Source organism: Taudactylus pleione, unplaced genomic scaffold, assembly GCF_031769625.1.
Source record: "Taudactylus pleione unplaced genomic scaffold, aTauple2 ptg000627l, whole genome shotgun sequence".
In the NCBI taxonomy this organism is placed as follows: Eukaryota; Metazoa; Chordata; class Amphibia; order Anura; family Myobatrachidae; genus Taudactylus; species Taudactylus pleione.
In genome coordinates this window covers 1,130,387-1,158,063 of record NW_028285029.1, presented here as the reverse complement: position 1 = coordinate 1,158,063, position 27,677 = coordinate 1,130,387, and the positions used below count along the sequence as shown (strand labels likewise).

The 27,677-nt window shown below is 42.1% G+C and overlaps 1 pseudogene; it reads left to right on the top strand.

Moving 5' to 3' along the window:
• Window positions 1-21,482, top strand: part of LOC148479251 (vomeronasal type-2 receptor 26-like) — a 166,051-nt pseudogene extending 144,569 nt beyond the window's left edge.
• Window positions 21,483-27,677: the final 6,195 nt, after the last annotated feature.

Below are 27,677 nucleotides of genomic sequence, written 5' to 3'. Positions count from 1 at the left end.
TTGTATTTACGCTTATGTTAGCAGTTATGGTTATTATTTTTTTTGATCAAATATCTTTGCCACAAAAAAAGGCAACAAAATATTAGGCCAATTTGTTTGTGTTTAAACAATAAATTAAAAACAAAAAACTGAGATTGTATTGTGACATTATTGTACAAATGGGTTACATTTAATCCTGGCCTTAAACGCAAAAACTGACCCTCTTTTTTTTAAAAAAAGGCCTCTTTAAGGAACGTTTAAAAAAACACATAGCGATGCAAATTCCACAGTAAACAAAAAAAAAGGGGAGCTAATTAAAAGATGATGACATTATTGTTACAATAGGCCATAACCAACAAATTGTGGCCAAAATAAAACCCCAAAAATGTACGCTAATTGATTGTGTAATCATGACATTAGCAGCTCTGATTTCCACCTGCGTACGCTTTTGTGCTATCCCAATAAACTGCTTTCCAAACACATACCAAGCCGGATTTCAATCCAACACTAATTACTTTACTGACCAGCCGCGATTAATCGCAGCACCATCGTGGAGTCCCTGGACGGAGGAGAAGGCCATCGCCAATGTGGTCGAGTAATCCTGACCCTAAGCTGTGCGAGCATTTGGAAGGGAAAGCGGATGTTTCAGTGACGTATGAGACGGTCCGAACACATTTGACGTTCGCATCTGCTAATGTATGTACGCCCCAAAAACGCCTCGCCACGCCTGCGTTTTTTCATCTCCACCCCCGTCAACACCCAAAAACGCCCTGTTCTGTCAATCACATTTGACATGTCACTTCCTGTACGCTATTTTAGGAACGAGAGAAAAAAAAAACGCAATCTGCCGTACGCACATGCGCAGTGTAACACCGACGCATGCGCGGTTAGTCAACATCGGTACGCAACGAGCGTACTGTTGTTAACGTGCGGCTCTGAATGAGGGCCATTGTTCCACTTTGCAGTGATCATAGTACACATTGTTCCATTTTGTTGTGCCCTTAGTACACATTATTCCACCTTGTTGTGACCTTAGTACACACTGTTCCACTTTGTAGTGACCTTAGTACACATTGGGCCTGATTCAGAGCCGGACACAAGTGGCCGTTCACTCATTCGCCGTACGAGCGAAAAAATTTAAATTCAAGCGCATGCTCGTATGTTTTTTCGCAGATAATCTTCCGTCCCATAGTCTCCCAACCCCTCCTCTACCTAGCGAACTTTCCAAATAGCTACCGTCTGTCTCCTCTTTGGTTGCAGAGAATGCTCACACAAGTCAATTCCGGAAGTGGCCCTGTCAGTTTTAAATTGCCTGCTATTTCATTCAGCAAACAAACTTGAATCGATTAATGGCAATCACTATATTAATTAGCTTAATTGGTATTCACATGTTTGCAATCCTTTTTTTTTCAATGTCAATAAACTTTATTATTGTTAGTGTGTGTCATTGGTTCTGCAGAATACGTACGGTATTCCCATGGGGAATCCCAAGGGGATGGTTGTTCAAAATTAAAAGTTTGTTTGAATGCTACTATTGTTTTTCTTTTTTTTATAGGCCGATTTTTCAACTTTTTTTTTAATATTTAAATTAGCTTATGGATGTCACTGCATCAAGCCTATCATAACTCACATTATATTTGTGAGGGTGTAGGTCACATGACTCATACAATAACCAATAGAATGGTTTCTGTTAATTTCCAAAGTACATTAGCCAATCAAAATTTTTCTAGGACCTTTATTAAAACTGTTTTGTGTAAAAAAAATCATTGCCATCATAAGAGCCTCAGCTTTTTGTAGGCGTGAGCTCCTGGTCCTCACTGAGGTGATGGACCGGAGAATCACCGACCATCCGCCCCCCATCACCAACCTCCGCAAGCGTATGGCCTACGCTGAGGTGCGCCACCGCCTGCGTTCCTTCGGCTATCGCAGAAATATCGTCCAACTGGAACGCAGGTGGTCGGATCTGTGGCGCAGATCCCCACGCCTGTTGGCCAATTTGTGACAGCAGATCCATGAAAGCAAGTGGGATTTTTTTTAATTTTTAAATGTAAGCATACCTGCGTGTGCATGTTTACCGTATAGCCCTGTTTCTTTATTTTGGACATACCTGCATGTGCATGTTTACCGTATAGCCCTGTTTCTTTATTTTGGACATACCTGCGTGTGCATGTTTACCGTATAGCCCTGTTTCTTTATTTTGGACATACCTGCATGTGCATGTTTACTGTATAGCCCTGTTTCTTTATTTTGGACATACCTGCGTGTGCATGTTTACCGTATAGCCCTGTTTCTTTATTTTGGACATACCTGCATGTGCATGTTTACCGTATAGCCCTGTTTCTTTATTTTGGACATACCTGCGTGTGCATGTTTACCGTATAGCCCTGTTTTTTTATATTTATTTTTTGTGTGTACATTTTTAGGCAAAAAAATGAATTATGTAATAATAAAAATTTATCAACATCATTTAGGGGCTGAGCGCAGACTCCAACGCCACCGACGCCGGGCTCGTCCCCTATCCCCCACTCCCACCCAAACATTCTCTGCCCACTCTTCCCCAAATTCTCCCTCCACCCCAGACCTGGGCGACCGTGTGGCCCCTCCCTCTCCTCACATTCCCATCCCTCCAACTTCACCCTCCCCTCCACCCCCCCTCTCTTTTCTTCACCCTCCCCTCCACCACCCCTCTCTTTTCCTCACCCTCAACTTTCTCCCAAATAACCCCTCCTCCATCCGGGCTGCACTGGCCCACCTCTGATGAGGACGATTTCAGGGCTCCAGGCCCAGTCACCATTATGACCGGTATGTTTCCCTTTTAAACTATGGTTGTTTTTTCGTTATTTTGTTTTTGGTTGATGTTGTCCTTTTGCCTGCCTGTGCAGTTCAAAATTGTAAAGTATTTCTAATGTTTTTGATATATATCTTTGTGAAACAATGTCTAGGATGTTTTCCCCTTACACATATGAAACATGTCCATACACTCATACTTGTGTCTTTCTTGTTTACGGTACCAACAAATGTCGTTTTTTTGCGTAGTTGTGTATTTTTTTCCAAACTTTTGTTGACCATTTTTTTTCTACAATCTTTTCTTTTGGCGATCCTTTTGTTTTGTAGATGTTTTTTTTCACCTTTTTTTGGATAGTCTGATTTATTAGTTGTTTTTGACATATAAATTAAGGTGTCATTTTATTAATCCAAACATTTTTTAAACCCACAGAGGACCAGAGGCGTAACGATGAAATTTATGCTGGCTTGCAGATCTTGAGGGGCCTTGTCGTTGCCATGCTTGTGGCCTTGGATCATATTTTGGCGCTACGGCGCCACTAATTTGATTGTTTTTTCCCAAAAATTTGTTATAAAATAAAATTTATTTTGATTAATTTAAGTCTCATTCCTTGTCTGTAAATCTTAGATTGTTGAACCTTACATAAGTCTACTCTTCTACCCTGAGTTTTTTGGAAATGTAAATTTGATTGTAGAAAGCTCAAGTAAGTATGTAAGCTGGCACATTAAACACCTAACAATACCAATAGGTTTGTATACTTAACGGAAAAAATACTTTTTTCTGTTTTGGGGGTAATGTAAAAATAAAAACAAACCTGCTTAGGCCTAGATTAGAAAACGTACTGATTCACCATAATACCTTTGGTGTTTGTTTTTAGGCACAAAGCAGGGTAAAAACGTTTACAATTTAAGAAATTACAGGATTAGCCATTAATCAAGTTTGCATTTTTGGAAACAGGTTACACTTGGTTGTAATTTACGATGGAAATGGTTGGTTAACGTCAAAGAAAACTTTAATGCACACAAATAATAAACACTAAGTGAATTCACACAATAAATACAAACATTGAAAACACACACACAAGTCAAAACAACACCAAAACCCACAAAAAAACAAAATCAGGAACTTTTTGAAGAAGTAGCATGCCAACATGAATCCACAAATGAGGAGAAGAAATCACTGTTCCCGAAGTTATATCCAATGTGTCCACATAAAGTCATTTGTGTTGATCAGGTAGTAGGCATGGATTTTTATGGTCATTTTAGGGATTAAAAAAAAAAAAAATAAGTTAAAAGTGAACAATAAAATATTACATGTCTACATTGTGGCAATTAAATAAATTGGTGGAAATAATTACCTAAAAAATCTGGCCACCACTTCATTGCGTATGGCCCCCCCACAACCTCGGGGGGGCCATCCTCAGGCAAGGCATCCTCTGGCTGCATTGGGACACCACTCCTTATGGCGATGTTGTGAAATATCCCACACAGGACCACAATTTTCGAAACCATAGCCGGCAAATACATGAGGTCGCCACCAGAGCAGTGGAGGCATCTGAATCGGCCTTTTAAAAGGCCGATACAGCACTCCACCACCTGCCTGGTGGCTGTAAGTGCGGAATTATACTGACTTTGTGGCCCTGGCATGGGAACCAAATAAGGAGTGAGCAGCCAGGGCATACAAGGGTAACCACTGTCTCCTGTGAAAATATAAAAAACAACATCAGGACCATTGTGTAACAAGCTTTGCATTGGTTTCAACAGAAGGTGTCAACTTACCCAGAAGCCACGCATCACCAGCTTAGGTTGTTTAATTTGTGCCAAATCCCTGATTGCTGGATGACGAAGGAATCATGTGCACTGCCGGGGAATTTGGCATTCAGGGACAGGATCTAGAGGGAGGAATCACATACCACCATTACATTCATCGAGTGAAAGTGCTTTCGGTTCCTAAATATAGCCTTCAGCCTTGCTGGAGGCTGAAGTGGTATGTGAGTGCCATCCACTACACCTATGATGTGTGGGAAGCCAGCAATTTGGTAAAAATTAGCCTTCGCCACATTAAGGGAACCCATATCCAATGGCATTTTAATAAAATGATGGAGGTGTTTAAAAAGGGCCTCCATCACTGCCCTCAGGATCCTTGAAAAGGAGGATTGGGATATTCCAGCGACTATTCCCACAGTGGTTTGAAAGGATCCTGAGGCACAAAAATGTAACACCAACATTAATTGCGTAAGTGGTGGTATTGCTGTAGGACTGTCACTTTGCCATTCAAGATCACTCTCTAGTAATGAGAGAGTGTCTATGATGATTTGTGGCGGAAGATGGTATCACCTTAGCACCTCATCATCTGGCATTCCAAAAAGGGTGACACATGTTCTATATATCTGGGGCCTTGCACGCCTATGAGGCCTACGCCTGGGACGAAGTTGAGGTTGGTCGGGTTTTGGAACCATGGCCAATATAATACGACCAACCTGAAACGTTAAGCCAGGTAGTTATTGTTTTAGACAAATGTGTTAAGAAAAATATACATATCTTTTCAAAACAAACCAAAGATGCTTACAGGCCTGGGACGTGTCATGTGCAATCCAACCTACATTTCAAAAGTAGAAAATATTTTTAAGATTAATTTAATAAACTATGAGTTTTCTAAAAAATAGAGAAGGGAGCACACATTAGTTCTCAAAATAGTACACTACTTTTACAGTTAAATAAGGACACATTAGTTCTCAAAATAGTACGCTACTTTTACAGTTACATAAGGACACATTTTTTCGCTAAATAGTACGCTACTTTTACAGTTACATAAGGACACATTAGTTCTCAAAATAGTACGCTACTTTTACAGTTACATAAGGACACATTAGTTCTCAAAATAGTACGCTACATTTACAGTTACATAAGGACACATTAGTTCTCAAAATAGTACGCTACTTTTACAGTTACATAAGGATACATTAGTTCTCAAAATAGTACGCTACTTTTACAGTTACATAAGGACACATTAGTTCGCTAAATAGTATGCTAGATTTAGTGGTAACACATGATTTTTCACAGAAAAAAAAAATCATTACTTAGCGAAACATATGCTAAGACCAACACATCGAAATTTGTAAATTCATAAAACCAAAAACACTTACCAAAAACAGACAAATATCCCAAAGTTATAAAACGTCACTGGGGCAATGCCAAAATAACTACAAAAATAAATAAATAAATAAATATTGGAAACTATTTACTATTAATTTTTTAGGTTGATTTTTGAAATACTCAAAAATTAAAAAAAAAAAATCCAAAAAACCCGCAAAAATGCTAACGGAAAAAAAACAAGTAAGAAAAAAAACAGAAATATAACAAATAACAACTACTCCGAAACAACCAACAAGTACCAACAATCCACTACACCGCAAAACCTCCAAGAAAACAATCCAATAATGCCACCTCGAATGGAGTCACACCAAGCCATAAATAGTCTTTATTTTCCCGCTCAAATTAAGGTCGGACAATAGGAGCGCACAATCAATAATGCGGCTGAATAATGCTGACGCATGTATAAAAACATCACTGAAAAGCCAAATCGGTCTGCTGTAGTGAGAACTGAAGTTCAAAAATGACTATAGAGCAGCAAAGCACTGGCCAAGAGGCGCAAGGTAAGTATTTGTCTTTTTTGGGCTAAATGATTATGTTGACCAATAATTTTGGGAACATTTTACATTATAAATTTTATTTTCATTTTAAAAAAGGTGTTGAGGATGCCATGGAAGAGGCTGCTGGGCCTAGTAGGCCAACTAAGCAAAAAAAAAAAGGCAGCCACAATTCACAAGAAAGGAGATGGAGGTTTTGTTGCAAATGTGCAATGACAACCTGCCACAGGCACCAAGGAATATGGGTGCAAGCCAGAAATGGAAAATGTGGGATGACATAGCCAGTGCTGTCAATAGGGTGGGTGAGTTTGAACGTTCAACCCGGGAGGTCAAACGCCGGTACGTAAAATCTACATTTTAGTAAAAAGAGTTTACAGGTTAAAATACTGCAGGAATAATAGCAACTTTTTAACCCAAAGATGGAGCGACTTCAAATATCGGCTTAAGCAAAAACTGGCTGATAGGGCTAGGCATGCAGGGGGGACAGGTGGGGGTCCCACCCCTGTGTCACTGGAGCTCACAGATTTGGAGGAGATGGCCCAGGGGTGTGTGCAGGATGAGGAGGTGTTTGGCATGTCGAACATGGATACCGACATGCCAGACTTTGCTACTCATCATGTTGCCCAAGGTAAATGTTGTAATGTTAACAACTCAGAAATGTGTTTTTGACAATATCTAGATTATAATTTTACTCTTTTCTCTTTTTTCTCACTGAGACACAGGTGGATTAGTCTGCTCCAGAGGTGAGCTTTGGCCGCAGAATTTCTGCTGGCTCTGCAGGGGAGGAAGCAGTAGATCTGGCTGGGGACCCTGTGGCAGACAGTCCAGGGCATTCCCCCTTGTAGGCAGTGGCCCTCCTCACTGATCTCAATGTAAAAATGGATCAGCACACCGAGATTCTGCGGAGGATGGACGCCAATCTGCTACGGGTGGCGGACACCCTGGAGCAAAGTGCTGCGGCCAACGTGACCATTGCTAAGGCCATGGCGGAAAATACTGGGGCCAACGTGCGAATAGCAAATGCCCTGGAGCAGCTCGTTCGCCAGCACATGTTGGAGCCGGCCTCCCTTCCTGCTGGAACATCAGGACCCTCCACCTCTGGCACAACAACAACCATCCCTCCAAATGTGCCTAGCCCTATGCCTAGTCCAGAGGCCACAACATCTGCCTCTGGCCAGGCCAGCCGAAGGACTTCCCGGACCCGTTCAGGCTCCCTCCCTACCCCGGCCAAACGGACTAAAAGGTGATGACAGCACTGGCTAATTTTCCCACAATCCATCTCTGTGTTTGCCCCAATAATCCTTAATGCCCAAAACCTTCCTCTCCTTTCTTGTGAATTGTTTTTTAATTGTGTTTGTTTGTGGATTTCAAATGCCACTTATTTTGTTTGTGTGTTGCTAAAAACCTTTGTTATTTGTTTTTATGTTAACAAAAAAATTTTATGGAAAAAACAAAAACAAAAAAAAAAGATTTAATAAAATTCTGTGGAAAATCTTCAAAATTATATTGTTAATTTATTCCAAAACTGGTTTAACGGTAATCCCTCAAACAAAATTACAAACAATCCAACGGAAATATAAACATTAATTTTGAATAAAAAAAACAAGGGTTAAAAACAATTTAGGAGTTTTAATTAACACTTAGCCAAAAACAAAAGGACGATTGTTTTCTTGGCCCAAAAAAAATGAAGAAAAATAACAAACATGCGTACAATATTGTTTCCCTAAAAAAAAAAAATCCAAATATTGCAAAAACACGCAAAATTAAAATAAATTTGTTAGCTAATTGATTGTATGACCCAGAAATTAGCAGCTTAGAAGTTCACCTGCGTTCAGTTTTTAGCTACTAAAAAATGTCTATTTGCTAAACACCTTACAAGCATTTTTGCAATTCAAAGATGATTGTTTTTGTGGCCTCAATTGATAAATAGCAAGACCATTGATGAGCCCTGGGAAGTACGAAGAGACCATCGTCATTGTGGTAGACTATACCAGACCACAAGCTGAACAAGCAGTCTAAATGGAAAGTGGATCAGACAGTGACGTATCACTTGTTCCGTTCACATTGGGCGCTCGCATCAGATAATTTATGTACGCCCAAAAAACGCCTCTACACGCCTGCGTTTTCCCATCTCCACCCCCGTCACCGCCCCAAAACGGACAGTTCTGTCAATCACATTTGACATGTCGCTTCCTGTTTGCTGTTCGACGACCGACTGAAAAAATTATCGCAATCAGCCGTACGCACATGCGCACTGTTACACCGACGCTTGCGTGGTTGTACAACATCGGCTGACTACGAACGAGCGGCCGCTTACGAGCGGCTCTGAATGAGGGCCATTGCTCCAGTTTGTAGTGCCCTTAATACACATTGTGCCACTTTGTAGTGCCCTTAGTATACATTGTGCCACTTTGAAGTGACCTTAATACACATTGTGCCACTTAGTAGTGCCCTTAGTACACATTGTTCCCCTTTGTAGTGACCTTAGTACACATTGTTCCACTTTGTTGTGACCTTAGTACACATTGTTCCATTTTGTAGTGCCCTTAGTACACATTGTTCCACTTTGTAGTGCCCTTAGTACACATTGTTCCACTTTGTAGTGACCATAGTACACATTGTTCCATTTTGTAGTGCCCTTAGTACACATTATTCCACTTTGTTGTGACCTTAGTACACATTGTTCCACTTTGTAGTGAACTTAGTACACATTGTTCCACTTTGTAGTGCCCTTAGTACACATTGTGCCACTTTGTAGTGCACTTAGTATACATTGTGCCACTTTGTAGTAACCTTAATACACATTGTACCACTTATTAGTGCCCTTAGTACACATTGTTCCCCTTTGTAGTGACCTTAGTACACAATGTTCCACTTTGTTGTGACCTTAGTACACATTGTTCCACTTTGTAGTGCCCTTAGTACACATTGTTCCACTTTGTAGTGCCCTTAGTACACATTGTTCCACTTTGTAGTGACCATAGTACACATTGTTCCACTTTGTAGTGCCCTTAGTACACATTATTCCACTTTGTTGTGACCTTAGTACACACTGTTCCACTTTGTAGTGAACTTAGTACACATTGTTCCACTTTGTAGTGCACTTAGTATACATTGTGCCACTTTGTAGTAACCTTAATACACATTGTACCACTTATTAGTGCCCTTAGTACACATTGTTCCCCTTTGTAGTGACCTTAGTGCACATTGTTCCACTTTGTAGTGCCCTTAGTACACATTGTTCCACTTTGTAGTGACCATAGTACACATTGTTCCATTTTGTAGTGCCCTTAGTACACATTGTTCCACTTTGTAGTGCCCTTAGTACACATTGTTCTACTTTGTAGTGACCTTAGTACACATTGTTCCACTTTGTGGTGCCCTTAGTATACATTGTTCCACTTTGTAGTGCCCTTTGTACACATTGTGCCACTTTGTAATGCCCTTAGTACACATTGTGCCACTTTTTAGTGCCCTTAGTACATATTTTGTCACTTTGTAGTGCCTTTAGTATATATTGTTTCACTTTGTAGTGACCATAGTACACATTGTTCCATTTTGTAGTGCCCTTAGTACACATTGTTCCACTTTGTAGTGCCCTTAGTACACATTGTTCTACTTTGTAGTGACCTTAGTACACATTGTTCCACTTTGTAGTGACCTTAGTACACATTGTTCCACTTTGTGGTGCCCTTAGAATACAATGTTCCACTTTGGAGTGCCCTTTGTACACATTGTGCCTCTTTGTAAAGCCCTTAGTACACATTGTGCCACTTTTTAGTGCCCTTAGTACATATTGTGTCACTTTGCAGTGCCCTTAGTACACACGATGCCACTTTGTAGTGCCCTTAGATAACTTTATGCCACATTGTAATGCACCTGGAATTGTGTAGGCTGTTAGAGACTGTGTTTATTGTGGACCCGGGGTGGTAACTGGAGTAGACACTGGAACAGGTTGTTTAATGTGAATGTTTGTAGACATGAACAATGAGATAAACTAAAGTCCACTAATAACAAACTAATATATGTGGCAGGAGGGAACTGTAGTGAGTGGGAATAAAAGACTGTCCAGATCAGTGACAGAGATGAATGAGGTGAATCCAGATAGACTGTAAGATTAAAGTGGATATCCTGATATATACTTAATAGTGGCTGAGAGTGATATCCGGAAATGCTGCAATGATGGCTGAAAGGAGAATTTGGTAATGCTGTGATAATGGCTGAAAGGAGAATCTGGTAATGCTGTGATGATGGCTGCACAGGAATGGGTTAACTGAGGAGACAGGTTCAGGCAGGAGTAAGTCTGGTGGAAGGTGCAGGGCTAATCATCAGTGGAGTGCAAGGCAAGGCACAGTGGTGCAGGCTATGCAGGGAGCCGGAGGCTGACAAAGGAACTAGGGCAAACACCGGAGCACAAGTCTAAGGTTCAGGAGAACAGAGAACTCTCTCTCACAGCTGACGCTATGAACACGTTGCACAGGCAACTACAGGGTGCTCCAAACACCCTTAAGTACCCAGTAACGGAACGTGATAGGCCAGAGAGATCAGGTGACCCACAGAAGATTGGCCTGCTATGTCACATGGCCAAAGACAACATGGTGGCGCCCAGACAGCCGTGACGTGGAGACGCCACTAGATTTACCCAATGCTGGCAGACCTCTGTGTACATGCAATGCCAGTCTCCACATGCCAGCTCTCCCGCCAGAAGTACCGCGCCATAGTGCCCTCACCGGTAAGGACTGCAAACCTTCACACCGCAAAACCCTGGTCGTGACATAGGCATTACTTGTGACTAAGATTCAATCCCTGAGACTCCAGCACAGCATAATTCTTATATACAAAATCACATTCTAATAATTAATACAGAGTAATTGTCCTAACATAGAAATTAATTGAAAATTATTTGCCACTTTTGGGTTAAGTAATTTTTGTTGGCATTTAAAAAAAAGCAACATAGCATAGCCAATAATATATTAAATAGCAAATAACACATATGTGCATCAAAGAAGTAACATCTATATCAGCATATTATACATATTATAATAAGTATAATGATAAAGTCAATATCAATTGCTACTGTTTACGGTGTGAACATTAGTGAGAATACTCCATTGATCAATATTAAAAGTGGGGCACAGATGATAAATTAGAATGTGTGCATAGTAAATGTATTTGTATTTTATTCTTAAACTCTAATTCATTTATCACAAACCCAGAATTTTCCACTATTAATCCCAATTATTCTACATCCAACTCAGCAGATTTTAGTAAGCAACTTGGTCATCAATAGTTAATGACTTTTCAAATAACCAAATATGATGTCATTCATTGTATCTTCGCAGCCATGGTTTTGATAAAAGTTAACATGTGACGCATATGATGTTATGTCTTTGCAGATAGTGAAAACTGCATGAAATGCCTGGCTATGGAGTGGCCCAATGACAAAAAGGATAAATGCGTTCCCAGGACGGAAGAATTTCTAGACTATACGGATGCCCTTGCTGTAGCCATTTCATCTGTTTCAATCCTCTTTTGGATCCTTACTTTGATCATTTTAGGTATTTTTGTGACATACCAGGATACACCAATTGTCAAAGCTAATAACAGGAACCTGAGCTTCATCCTCCTTGTCTCCTTATCACTGTGTTTTCTCTGCTCATTTTTGTTTATGGGGTGTCCTACTGACAGAACCTGCATGTTCCGGCAAATTGTTTTTGCTATTATATTCTCCATAGCTGTGTCTTGTGTTTTGGCCAAAACCTTCATGGTGTGCATAGCTTTCAAAGCCTCCCGACCTGGAAGTATCTGGAGAAAGCTAATTACATGTAAACTGTCCAATTATATTGTTTTAATGACATCATCTGTTCAAATCATAATTAGCATTAGTTGGTTGTCTATTTCTCCTCCATTTATGGAGCTGGACATGAGCTCTTACCAAAGAAAGATTATTATCCAGTGCAATGAAGGCTCCACTATTGGCTTTTATGCTATACTCTCTTATTTAGGGCTTCTTGCAGTGATAAGTTTTACTGTAGCGTATTTAGGCAGATCATTGCCAGATCGTTTCAATGAAGCCAAGTTTATCACCTTCAGCATGCTGGTGTTCTGCAGTGTCTGGATTACAATGATCCCGGCCTATCTGAGTACCAAAGGAAAAAACATGGTGGCTGTAGAGATTTTTTCCATAGTGACTTCAAGTGCTGGACTTTTAGGCTGTATATTTTTCCCAAAATGTTATATTATTTTACTCAAGCCTCAAATGAATACAAAAATACACATATATTATATATAGTGATTTAGTGCTATAAACTAAAAATATGCAGTTCCTTTCTGTGAGCCTTTTATTACTAATATAAATTAATTTGTATTCACGTAAGTTCCATTGAATTACATTGTTAAACAGTAATTACTGGATGTATGAACATACATGGCTTCTTGTATATTTTTGGATATAACTTCATTTTTTAAATAAAAAAATGAACATCCATGTGACTGAAGGTTTATTCAAGGCATAAAACCCACCCCATATTTGATTTTAGGAATTAAAGGGGTCAATCCAACTAGGAGCGATCATCTCGCCCCCGAAAGTAAGTGCGGCTGTAGGCTGCATTTACGGTACCTCCGGACTCATACATTTATGTTCGCAGCCCAAAAATGTGCGAGTCCGGGATGAGATCGGGCCGTGAGGGGAGCAATTTGCTGTTCTGTTGCCGATGTTTCTAATTTACCACCTTCGCACACCAAATTGGATTGACCCCTAAGACTAACCTGTTTAAGGAAGCAGTTTCCACTCGTTTTGGTCATGTGGCTTAATTAGAAGCTTAACTGAAGGGAAAATAAGTAATGCAACATTTGGGGAGGAGCAAAAAAGTGATTGTCACAGGAAAACTGGGACAAATGTGAGCCCTACTTATTCCAGATGGTTAAAACATAAGTAAATTTGATATTATATCACATAGTTCCACAATCTACCTCTTACAATACACACGATGCCTTAAATGTATTTTATTTTTGATTCTTAAGAAGCAGAATGAATACAAGACATTCTAGGACTATTTGGAAGAAATGTTGTACAGGAGTCCTGGGGGTAAATTTACTAAGATTTAAGTCTGATCAAGTTTTTGTTTTTTTTAAACTTGATTTGCCTCACCAAAACGCTCAAATTTACTTAGAAGTGAGTTTAGCTGAAAGTGAATTGGCCGATGGTGAAGCAGAAGTGAGTTTAGCCGAAAGTGAATTGGCCGATGGTGAAGCAGGTGGAGATTTCTCCCCTGAGTAGCAAGTTTAGATATGATCACTCACCCAAGATTGCAGTTTTCTCTCTACAAAACTCTCTCAAGCAAGCAGCCTGCACATATCAGTGAGATATGTGAAGGCTGCTTGTGTGGTCTACCTGTTAAACAAGGGTTAAATCTTTTAAAAAATGATGTAAGGTCCCCCCCAAAAGCATAAACTGCCCCGGACTGCTCAGCCAGTCCTGGTTCCTAATATTACTGGGAACAGTGCTGGTTTTAAATATAGGGGGAGAAAATGCATAGGGGTTACCCTATATTTAAAACCAGCATCGGACCCAAACCGACCGGGGTGTAATGCCACAGCCAGGAGACCCTATCATCGGGTCTCCAGACCCAAAGCATTAACACCCCAAACTGGTCAGCTCAAACTGGAGATCTCAGGGGAGGTGTGGGCCCTCCCCAAGAAGGGGTCTTCCCTCTCCCATAACCCCAGGCTTAGGTTGAAGCCCGGGGCTCTTCCCCGCACCACTGGAGTGGTGAGTACGGGGGTAATAATGTGGTATATACAGGTGCTAGCATGCTTGCCCTTTGGTTGTGGAACTACAAGTGCCAGCAGGCATCCTCCACTGTAAAATTAATATTTAAAAAAACACAGTACACACACCATCTAAAGTAAAACTTTATTACACACTTACCTACCTCACTCACACATACTTACCTGTGCCAGCTGGTCATGACCACTTGTCCCATAGAACCCATTTGGGGGATCCACCCTTCTTGGGTGTGTCCCCACCTCCCATGAGATCCCCGGGTTGGGCTGACCAGCTTGGGGTGTTAATGCTTTGGCCCTGGAGACCTGGTGATAGGGTCTCCTGCCTGTGGCATTAAACCACAGTCAGTTTGCGTCCGGTGCTGGTTTTAAATATAGGGGGACCCCTAAGCAATTGTTACCCTTTTATTTAAAACAAGTACTGGCCCTGCAGCCAGGTGTTGGTTCCTAAATTATGGGAAAACCCTATTTGTTTTGTTCCCCATAATTATAGTAACCAGGACTGGCTGAGCTGTCTGGGGGGCTTGTTATGATTTTGGGGGAGGGGGCTATGTCATTTTATTTATAAAAACACTTTAAATTAGGTAGACATGCAGAAACATACACAAATCACACTGATCTGTGTGTGTTTCTGCAAAACTTGCAGCTCAGGAGGTGGAGTGTTTGAGACTTTTTCTGCGAGTTTGCTTAAATCTCATCCGAGATTGTAATCTCGATTCTTGGTAAATTCCTGAGTTGCATCTTTTTCATGAAAAGTATTTCTGAGTTTTCCCGATGGAAAGTTGTTTCAAGTTTGCAATCTCACCCGAGTTTTATGAGTGAGAAGAGAGAAATCTCTCCCAAATTCACCCGAGTTTGTCTTTAGTAAATATGCGAGATGAAAAACATGTCTAAACTCCCCCAAGATTGTCATCTCGACCAAACTTGATTCTTAGTAAAGTTACCCCCTGGACTTTCCTTTACCTTTCCTGTCATGTATAGCACTAAGCCCCACTTTGGCTGCAGCGGTAGGGACTGTGACAGTGAGGTCAGTCTGGGAGAAAATCAGAATGAATCTAATACACTGTAATTGACTGTCAGCTTGCTGCTGCATACTCCCATTCTCCACAGGGTCAGTGCTAGGGTGTTTGGCGCCCCCCTGCAAACTATAAATTTATGCCATCCCACCCATATTCTATAAATGTACAGCACACCACAAAGAGATGTTGGCTCACAAGTAAGGAACTTGACAATACATTCGAAACCCCAATTTAAATTATGTAACACAGTAGCACAATCTTATTCACATTACAGCGCATGTAGTGCCCTATTCATATTACACCATATAGTAGTGTCCCTTATTCACATTATAACGCATAGTAGTGCCCCTTATTCATGTTATGCTTTACAGTAGTGCCCCTTATACACATAATGCCACAGTACTAGTGCCCCTTATACACATCTTGTCAGGTTGCGCCCTAGGATCGGCAGGGGGGACAGGTGGGGGTCCCACCCCTGTGTCACTGGAGCTCACAGATTTGGAGGAGATGGCCCAGGGGTGTGTGCAGGATGAGGAGGTGTTTGGCATGTCGAACATGGATACCGACATGCCAGACTTTGCTACTCATCATGTTGCCCAAGGTAAATGTTGTAATGTTAACAACTCAGAAATGTGTTTTTGACAATATCTAGATTATAATTTTACTCTTTTCTCTTTTTTCTCACTGAGACACAGGTGGATTAGTCTGCTCCAGAGGTGAGCTTTGGCCGCAGAATTTCTGCTGGCTCTGCAGGGGAGGAAGCAGTAGATCTGGCTGGGGACCCTGTGGCAGACAGTCCAGGGCATTCCCCCTTGTAGGCAGTGGCCCTCCTCACTGATCTCAATGTAAAAATGGATCAGCACACCGAGATTCTGCGGAGGATGGACGCCAATCTGCTACGGGTGGCGGACACCCTGGAGCAAAGTGCTGCGGCCAACGTGACCATTGCTAAGGCCATGGCGGAAAATACTGGGGCCAACGTGCGAATAGCAAATGCCCTGGAGCAGCTCGTTCGCCAGCACATGTTGGAGCCGGCCTCCCTTCCTGCTGGAACATCAGGACCCTCCACCTCTGGCACAACAACAACCATCCCTCCAAATGTGCCTAGCCCTATGCCTAGTCCAGAGGCCACAACATCTGCCTCTGGCCAGGCCAGCCGAAGGACTTCCCGGACCCGTTCAGGCTCCCTCCCTACCCCGGCCAAACGGACTAAAAGGTGATGACAGCACTGGCTAATTTTCCCACAATCCATCTCTGTGTTTGCCCCAATAATCCTTAATGCCCAAAACCTTCCTCTCCTTTCTTGTGAATTGTTTTTTAATTGTGTTTGTTTGTGGATTTCAAATGCCACTTATTTTGTTTGTGTGTTGCTAAAAACCTTTGTTATTTGTTTTTATGTTAACAAAAAAATTTTATGGAAAAAACAAAAACAAAAAAAAAAGATTTAATAAAATTCTGTGGAAAATCTTCAAAATTATATTGTTAATTTATTCCAAAACTGGTTTAACGGTAATCCCTCAAACAAAATTACAAACAATCCAACGGAAATATAAACATTAATTTTGAATAAAAAAAACAAGGGTTAAAAACAATTTAGGAGTTTTAATTAACACTTAGCCAAAAACAAAAGGACGATTGTTTTCTTGGCCCAAAAAAAATGAAGAAAAATAACAAACATGCGTACAATATTGTTTCCCTAAAAAAAAAAAATCCAAATATTGCAAAAACACGCAAAATTAAAATAAATTTGTTAGCTAATTGATTGTATGACCCAGAAATTAGCAGCTTAGAAGTTCACCTGCGTTCAGTTTTTAGCTACTAAAAAATGTCTATTTGCTAAACACCTTACAAGCATTTTTGCAATTCAAAGATGATTGTTTTTGTGGCCTCAATTGATAAATAGCAAGACCATTGATGAGCCCTGGGAAGTACGAAGAGACCATCGTCATTGTGGTAGACTATACCAGACCACAAGCTGAACAAGCAGTCTAAATGGAAAGTGGATCAGACAGTGACGTATCACTTGTTCCGTTCACATTGGGCGCTCGCATCAGATAATTTATGTACGCCCAAAAAACGCCTCTACACGCCTGCGTTTTCCCATCTCCACCCCCGTCACCGCCCCAAAACGGACAGTTCTGTCAATCACATTTGACATGTCGCTTCCTGTTTGCTGTTCGACGACCGACTGAAAAAATTATCGCAATCAGCCGTACGCACATGCGCACTGTTACACCGACGCTTGCGTGGTTGTACAACATCGGCTGACTACGAACGAGCGGCCGCTTACGAGCGGCTCTGAATGAGGGCCATTGCTCCAGTTTGTAGTGCCCTTAATACACATTGTGCCACTTTGTAGTGCCCTTAGTATACATTGTGCCACTTTGAAGTGACCTTAATACACATTGTGCCACTTAGTAGTGCCCTTAGTACACATTGTTCCCCTTTGTAGTGACCTTAGTACACATTGTTCCACTTTGTTGTGACCTTAGTACACATTGTTCCATTTTGTAGTGCCCTTAGTACACATTGTTCCACTTTGTAGTGCCCTTAGTACACATTGTTCCACTTTGTAGTGACCATAGTACACATTGTTCCATTTTGTAGTGCCCTTAGTACACATTATTCCACTTTGTTGTGACCTTAGTACACATTGTTCCACTTTGTAGTGAACTTAGTACACATTGTTCCACTTTGTAGTGCCCTTAGTACACATTGTGCCACTTTGTAGTGCACTTAGTATACATTGTGCCACTTTGTAGTAACCTTAATACACATTGTACCACTTATTAGTGCCCTTAGTACACATTGTTCCCCTTTGTAGTGACCTTAGTACACAATGTTCCACTTTGTTGTGACCTTAGTACACATTGTTCCACTTTGTAGTGCCCTTAGTACACATTGTTCCACTTTGTAGTGCCCTTAGTACACATTGTTCCACTTTGTAGTGACCATAGTACACATTGTTCCACTTTGTAGTGCCCTTAGTACACATTATTCCACTTTGTTGTGACCTTAGTACACACTGTTCCACTTTGTAGTGAACTTAGTACACATTGTTCCACTTTGTAGTGCACTTAGTATACATTGTGCCACTTTGTAGTAACCTTAATACACATTGTACCACTTATTAGTGCCCTTAGTACACATTGTTCCCCTTTGTAGTGACCTTAGTGCACATTGTTCCACTTTGTAGTGCCCTTAGTACACATTGTTCCACTTTGTAGTGACCATAGTACACATTGTTCCATTTTGTAGTGCCCTTAGTACACATTGTTCCACTTTGTAGTGCCCTTAGTACACATTGTTCTACTTTGTAGTGACCTTAGTACACATTGTTCCACTTTGTGGTGCCCTTAGTATACATTGTTCCACTTTGTAGTGCCCTTTGTACACATTGTGCCACTTTGTAATGCCCTTAGTACACATTGTGCCACTTTTTAGTGCCCTTAGTACATATTTTGTCACTTTGTAGTGCCTTTAGTATATATTGTTTCACTTTGTAGTGACCATAGTACACATTGTTCCATTTTGTAGTGCCCTTAGTACACATTGTTCCACTTTGTAGTGCCCTTAGTACACATTGTTCTACTTTGTAGTGACCTTAGTACACATTGTTCCACTTTGTAGTGACCTTAGTACACATTGTTCCACTTTGTGGTGCCCTTAGAATACAATGTTCCACTTTGGAGTGCCCTTTGTACACATTGTGCCTCTTTGTAAAGCCCTTAGTACACATTGTGCCACTTTTTAGTGCCCTTAGTACATATTGTGTCACTTTGCAGTGCCCTTAGTACACACGATGCCACTTTGTAGTGCCCTTAGATAACTTTATGCCACATTGTAATGCACCTGGAATTGTGTAGGCTGTTAGAGACTGTGTTTATTGTGGACCCGGGGTGGTAACTGGAGTAGACACTGGAACAGGTTGTTTAATGTGAATGTTTGTAGACATGAACAATGAGATAAACTAAAGTCCACTAATAACAAACTAATATATGTGGCAGGAGGGAACTGTAGTGAGTGGGAATAAAAGACTGTCCAGATCAGTGACAGAGATGAATGAGGTGAATCCAGATAGACTGTAAGATTAAAGTGGATATCCTGATATATACTTAATAGTGGCTGAGAGTGATATCCGGAAATGCTGCAATGATGGCTGAAAGGAGAATTTGGTAATGCTGTGATAATGGCTGAAAGGAGAATCTGGTAATGCTGTGATGATGGCTGCACAGGAATGGGTTAACTGAGGAGACAGGTTCAGGCAGGAGTAAGTCTGGTGGAAGGTGCAGGGCTAATCATCAGTGGAGTGCAAGGCAAGGCACAGTGGTGCAGGCTATGCAGGGAGCCGGAGGCTGACAAAGGAACTAGGGCAAACACCGGAGCACAAGTCTAAGGTTCAGGAGAACAGAGAACTCTCTCTCACAGCTGACGCTATGAACACGTTGCACAGGCAACTACAGGGTGCTCCAAACACCCTTAAGTACCCAGTAACGGAACGTGATAGGCCAGAGAGATCAGGTGACCCACAGAAGATTGGCCTGCTATGTCACATGGCCAAAGACAACATGGTGGCGCCCAGACAGCCGTGACGTGGAGACGCCACTAGATTTACCCAATGCTGGCAGACCTCTGTGTACATGCAATGCCAGTCTCCACATGCCAGCTCTCCCGCCAGAAGTACCGCGCCATAGTGCCCTCACCGGTAAGGACTGCAAACCTTCACACCGCAAAACCCTGGTCGTGACATAGGCATTACTTGTGACTAAGATTCAATCCCTGAGACTCCAGCACAGCATAATTCTTATATACAAAATCACATTCTAATAATTAATACAGAGTAATTGTCCTAACATAGAAATTAATTGAAAATTATTTGCCACTTTTGGGTTAAGTAATTTTTGTTGGCATTTAAAAAAAAGCAACATAGCATAGCCAATAATATATTAAATAGCAAATAACACATATGTGCATCAAAGAAGTAACATCTATATCAGCATATTATACATATTATAATAAGTATAATGATAAAGTCAATATCAATTGCTACTGTTTACGGTGTGAACATTAGTGAGAATACTCCATTGATCAATATTAAAAGTGGGGCACAGATGATAAATTAGAATGTGTGCATAGTAAATGTATTTGTATTTTATTCTTAAACTCTAATTCATTTATCACAAACCCAGAATTTTCCACTATTAATCCCAATTATTCTACATCCAACTCAGCAGATTTTAGTAAGCAACTTGGTCATCAATAGTTAATGACTTTTCAAATAACCAAATATGATGTCATTCATTGTATCTTCGCAGCCATGGTTTTGATAAAAGTTAACATGTGACGCATATGATGTTATGTCTTTGCAGATAGTGAAAACTGCATGAAATGCCTGGCTATGGAGTGGCCCAATGACAAAAAGGATAAATGCGTTCCCAGGACGGAAGAATTTCTAGACTATACGGATGCCCTTGCTGTAGCCATTTCATCTGTTTCAATCCTCTTTTGGATCCTTACTTTGATCATTTTAGGTATTTTTGTGACATACCAGGATACACCAATTGTCAAAGCTAATAACAGGAACCTGAGCTTCATCCTCCTTGTCTCCTTATCACTGTGTTTTCTCTGCTCATTTTTGTTTATGGGGTGTCCTACTGACAGAACCTGCATGTTCCGGCAAATTGTTTTTGCTATTATATTCTCCATAGCTGTGTCTTGTGTTTTGGCCAAAACCTTCATGGTGTGCATAGCTTTCAAAGCCTCCCGACCTGGAAGTATCTGGAGAAAGCTAATTACATGTAAACTGTCCAATTATATTGTTTTAATGACATCATCTGTTCAAATCATAATTAGCATTAGTTGGTTGTCTATTTCTCCTCCATTTATGGAGCTGGACATGAGCTCTTACCAAAGAAAGATTATTATCCAGTGCAATGAAGGCTCCACTATTGGCTTTTATGCTATACTCTCTTATTTAGGGCTTCTTGCAGTGATAAGTTTTACTGTAGCGTATTTAGGCAGATCATTGCCAGATCGTTTCAATGAAGCCAAGTTTATCACCTTCAGCATGCTGGTGTTCTGCAGTGTCTGGATTACAATGATCCCGGCCTATCTGAGTACCAAAGGAAAAAACATGGTGGCTGTAGAGATTTTTTCCATAGTGACTTCAAGTGCTGGACTTTTAGGCTGTATATTTTTCCCAAAATGTTATATTATTTTACTCAAGCCTCAAATGAATACAAAAATACACATATATTATATATAGTGATTTAGTGCTATAAACTAAAAATATGCAGTTCCTTTCTGTGAGCCTTTTATTACTAATATAAATTAATTTGTATTCACGTAAGTTCCATTGAATTACATTGTTAAACAGTAATTACTGGATGTATGAACATACATGGCTTCTTGTATATTTTTGGATATAACTTCATTTTTTAAATAAAAAAATGAACATCCATGTGACTGAAGGTTTATTCAAGGCATAAAACCCACCCCATATTTGATTTTAGGAATTAAAGGGGTCAATCCAACTAGGAGCGATCATCTCGCCCCCGAAAGTAAGTGCGGCTGTAGGCTGCATTTACGGTACCTCCGGACTCATACATTTATGTTCGCAGCCCAAAAATGTGCGAGTCCGGGATGAGATCGGGCCGTGAGGGGAGCAATTTGCTGTTCTGTTGCCGATGTTTCTAATTTACCACCTTCGCACACCAAATTGGATTGACCCCTAAGACTAACCTGTTTAAGGAAGCAGTTTCCACTCGTTTTGGTCATGTGGCTTAATTAGAAGCTTAACTGAAGGGAAAATAAGTAATGCAACATTTGGGGAGGAGCAAAAAAGTGATTGTCACAGGAAAACTGGGACAAATGTGAGCCCTACTTATTCCAGATGGTTAAAACATAAGTAAATTTGATATTATATCACATAGTTCCACAATCTACCTCTTACAATACACACGATGCCTTAAATGTATTTTATTTTTGATTCTTAAGAAGCAGAATGAATACAAGACATTCTAGGACTATTTGGAAGAAATGTTGTACAGGAGTCCTGGGGGTAAATTTACTAAGATTTAAGTCTGATCAAGTTTTTGTTTTTTTTAAACTTGATTTGCCTCACCAAAACGCTCAAATTTACTTAGAAGTGAGTTTAGCTGAAAGTGAATTGGCCGATGGTGAAGCAGAAGTGAGTTTAGCCGAAAGTGAATTGGCCGATGGTGAAGCAGGTGGAGATTTCTCCCCTGAGTAGCAAGTTTAGATATGATCACTCACCCAAGATTGCAGTTTTCTCTCTACAAAACTCTCTCAAGCAAGCAGCCTGCACATATCAGTGAGATATGTGAAGGCTGCTTGTGTGGTCTACCTGTTAAACAAGGGTTAAATCTTTTAAAAAATGATGTAAGGTCCCCCCCAAAAGCATAAACTGCCCCGGACTGCTCAGCCAGTCCTGGTTCCTAATATTACTGGGAACAGTGCTGGTTTTAAATATAGGGGGAGAAAATGCATAGGGGTTACCCTATATTTAAAACCAGCATCGGACCCAAACCGACCGGGGTGTAATGCCACAGCCAGGAGACCCTATCATCGGGTCTCCAGACCCAAAGCATTAACACCCCAAACTGGTCAGCTCAAACTGGAGATCTCAGGGGAGGTGTGGGCCCTCCCCAAGAAGGGGTCTTCCCTCTCCCATAACCCCAGGCTTAGGTTGAAGCCCGGGGCTCTTCCCCGCACCACTGGAGTGGTGAGTACGGGGGTAATAATGTGGTATATACAGGTGCTAGCATGCTTGCCCTTTGGTTGTGGAACTACAAGTGCCAGCAGGCATCCTCCACTGTAAAATTAATATTTAAAAAAACACAGTACACACACCATCTAAAGTAAAACTTTATTACACACTTACCTACCTCACTCACACATACTTACCTGTGCCAGCTGGTCATGACCACTTGTCCCATAGAACCCATTTGGGGGATCCACCCTTCTTGGGTGTGTCCCCACCTCCCATGAGATCCCCGGGTTGGGCTGACCAGCTTGGGGTGTTAATGCTTTGGCCCTGGAGACCTGGTGATAGGGTCTCCTGCCTGTGGCATTAAACCACAGTCAGTTTGCGTCCGGTGCTGGTTTTAAATATAGGGGGACCCCTAAGCAATTGTTACCCTTTTATTTAAAACAAGTACTGGCCCTGCAGCCAGGTGTTGGTTCCTAAATTATGGGAAAACCCTATTTGTTTTGTTCCCCATAATTATAGTAACCAGGACTGGCTGAGCTGTCTGGGGGGCTTGTTATGATTTTGGGGGAGGGGGCTATGTCATTTTATTTATAAAAACACTTTAAATTAGGTAGACATGCAGAAACATACACAAATCACACTGATCTGTGTGTGTTTCTGCAAAACTTGCAGCTCAGGAGGTGGAGTGTTTGAGACTTTTTCTGCGAGTTTGCTTAAATCTCATCCGAGATTGTAATCTCGATTCTTGGTAAATTCCTGAGTTGCATCTTTTTCATGAAAAGTATTTCTGAGTTTTCCCGATGGAAAGTTGTTTCAAGTTTGCAATCTCACCCGAGTTTTATGAGTGAGAAGAGAGAAATCTCTCCCAAATTCACCCGAGTTTGTCTTTAGTAAATATGCGAGATGAAAAACATGTCTAAACTCCCCCAAGATTGTCATCTCGACCAAACTTGATTCTTAGTAAAGTTACCCCCTGGACTTTCCTTTACCTTTCCTGTCATGTATAGCACTAAGCCCCACTTTGGCTGCAGCGGTAGGGACTGTGACAGTGAGGTCAGTCTGGGAGAAAATCAGAATGAATCTAATACACTGTAATTGACTGTCAGCTTGCTGCTGCATACTCCCATTCTCCACAGGGTCAGTGCTAGGGTGTTTGGCGCCCCCCTGCAAACTATAAATTTATGCCATCCCACCCATATTCTATAAATGTACAGCACACCACAAAGAGATGTTGGCTCACAAGTAAGGAACTTGACAATACATTCGAAACCCCAATTTAAATTATGTAACACAGTAGCACAATCTTATTCACATTACAGCGCATGTAGTGCCCTATTCATATTACACCATATAGTAGTGTCCCTTATTCACATTATAACGCATAGTAGTGCCCCTTATTCATGTTATGCTTTACAGTAGTGCCCCTTATACACATAATGCCACAGTACTAGTGCCCCTTATACACATCTTGTCAGGTTGCGCCCTAGGATCGGCCGTTGCTCACCTCTGCACCGGCTTCCCCTGATCTCCCATGTGGTCAGACTTCAGGTGCGGGGGAGAGTAACGCACTGAGTATTCTGCTTAGTGCCATGTGAACTGCCTTAGTTTGCTCCATGCCTGTTTTTTGCGGTTACCAGCATGGATGCAGCTATGACAGTCTGCATCACCTGACGACTCCATACCCAATGGTAGCTGCTGCTGGTCAGGTGACGCTGTACACCAATGATCTGCTACTGCTGGGGATAAAGTCAGACTCCGGATCACAGGAAGTTGCCTGTGCATCGTTGTCACTATGAGTGCTTCTTTGCTGCTGCCTCATTCCAGGTTCTCCTGTGTCTTTTGTGGATTATTGGATGACATCTTTGCAACAGTGTACTGACCATCTTACCTGTGTACCAGACGATTACCATTTCTCCCCACAGCAGTGCAATTGTTACCTAGCCTGTGTGCAAGTTACCAGCTCCCTGTGCAACAGTGTACTGACCATCTTACCTGTGTGCTGGATGATTGCCATCTCTCACCGCAGCAGTGTGATTGTTACATAACCTGTGTGCAATTTACTTACTCCGTCTCTGCAGCAGTGTACAGAACATCTTACCTGTGTGCAAGGTTTTCACCTCCTCGACGCAAGGTAGCATCCAAGTACCCTCCGGATTACTATTTGGACCTTTCTCCAGCAATTGGCCTCAAAGGGTCCTCCTCTCCCTCCTGGATGACACTATTTAGAAGTGCGTTCTCCAGGGCCATTGTATATTTGACTCCATTTCCCACAGAGTCAGACACCAGTGCAAAGGACCGCGACCTGCCAGCTGGGTGCAGCAAAACCCATATCCCGATTGTTAGGGGTCACTGGTGAACACCTCCCGGCTGGTTAGACTCCGCACCTTTGCACTGGTCTCATCAACGTTTGATGTCCGTGGATGAGGAAGTCTTATATACAGGCCCCACACCTACGATTTCTTCCACAAACCGGGACTCCCGCTTTCACCCCCTCTACAGGGGAATCTCCCACCGAGACACATCTCACAGTAGTAGTGCCCCTTATACACATGTCACAGTAATAGTGCCCCTTATACACATGAGTTGTCAGTGGTGATAGGCAGGGTAGAGAGTGGGTGGAGACTGCAGGTGAAGGGACAGAAGAATACAGTAACAGACCAGGGTAGTGATAGGGAATTATAGGAGAGGTTGAGAATCTGGGTCTCAGGGGAGAGGATCACTGGGACATCCATGCTGAGCAGTTTAGCCACATCACTTTTGATTGGCAACCAGTGCCAAGGAATGAGGGGCAGAGGCACACATAAGTGAATGGGTAGAAGTACACATGGGTAAATGGGGTAGAGGCACAGTCTGGGAGTGGTACAGAGGCACAGACAGGGAGTAGGGGCAGAGGCACAGATAGGGAGTAGGGGCAGAGGCACAGACAGGGAATAGGCACAGATAGGGAGTAGGGGCAGAGGCACAGACAGGGAGTAGGGGCAGAGGCACAGACAGAGAGTAGGGGCAGAGGCACAGACAGGGAGTAGGGGCAGAGGCACAGACAGGGAGTAGGGACAGAGGCACAGACAGAGAGTAGGGACAGAGGTACAGATAGGGAGTTGGGACTGAGGCTTAGATAGGGAGTAGGGACTGAGGCACATATAGGGAGTAGGGACAGAGGCACAGATAGGGAGTAGGGGCAGAGGCACAGATAGGAAGTAGGGGCAGAGGCACAGATAGGTAATAGGGACTGAGGCACAGATAGGGAGTAGGGACTGAGGCACGGATAGGGAGTAGGGACAGAGGCACAGATAGGGAGATGGGACTGATGCACACAGACAGAGGCACTGATAGAGGGGACTGAGGCACACATATGGGGCAGTGCTGAGGCACACATATGGGGAAGGACTGAGGCACACATATGGGGAATGACTGAGGCACACATACGGGGATGGGCTTCACATATATGGGGACATACTGCAACTTTTAAGTATCTCTGTGTCCACCACAACTACTACATAACCTTGCCATTTGGTGAACATTACCCTGCAGCCTGGGCAATGGATCAAGGTGACCTGGAAGTAGTGATGGGTAGATCACAAATGATAATTTCAAATGAACTGATCTTCAAAATGAACTAGTTCACTCAGTTCACAGCTTTGGTAAAGATTAGTTCATCAGGAGCTAAAACAAGTGGGAGGAGTTAGACACAGTGACAGAGAGAGCACAGCAGCTCCATTAGGCATGAGTCAGTACTGCTAAACGACCACAGGTGGCACTGTTATGTGACTATGTGAGGGCTATGTGCAGCTCATTGTACTGATTATCATGTTGATTCATGAGTCATTCTCCGGGCATCTAGTACACTGGTTCAATTAGGTCAGTGACTAATGTAAGTCACATGATACATTCCCCATCAGCTCTCTCATACATTTATCATGAGTCATTACTGCTAAACTACCACAGGTGGCACTGCTCTGCTCATACATTCTGTATAGTTCATGAGTCATTATTCTCCTGGCATATAGGTCAGTAGTTCATTTAGGCCAGTGAGTGAATCATGTAGCTCACAAGTCACATGATACATTCCCCATCAGCTCAAGACACAGTGCTGAGTGCTGCATGCTATATACTGTAGTTTTGTTTATTCCACAAGACATAAGGGGAGATGTGATAATTTTATAGAAAGTGCTAGATAAATGACAGAAGCTTGCATATACAACCCCTACACTTTCAGACCCATTATCTAAATACTGAAAAATAGAAAAAAATTTAACAAAATTATATTTTTGAGAGGAAAACAGAAATGCAATTAGAATACTTATGATTTATAGCAAACTGTGTGCCAGCGAGGCAGCTGCGTATCATAATGCTGTAATGATGGACAGGGGCATAGGGAGGGTGGTTCCAGTGGTGCAAGCTCCAGGCACTGAAGGTGTCCCAAGGTGCCGCCCGCTGTGTACCTAGCAGCTGTCTAAGCTGACAGCCTGCCGGGCAGAGGTGGGCTGGGCCGGGGGGCAGGGTGCCATGGGTATGCAATCGGGAAGCCGACTGCCTAAATACCGGCAGCCGGCTTCCCAACTGTCATATCCCAGCAAGGGTGAAATGCCGGGTGTCTAGATGTAGATGCCCGGCATTTCCCCGACGCCGGGAGACCGGCGCCCGGCATCCCGATCGTAGTGATGCCGGGCGCTGCGAGCGGACAGCCGCGGGGGGGAGGGTTAGGTTTAGGGCTTCTGGGGGGGACTT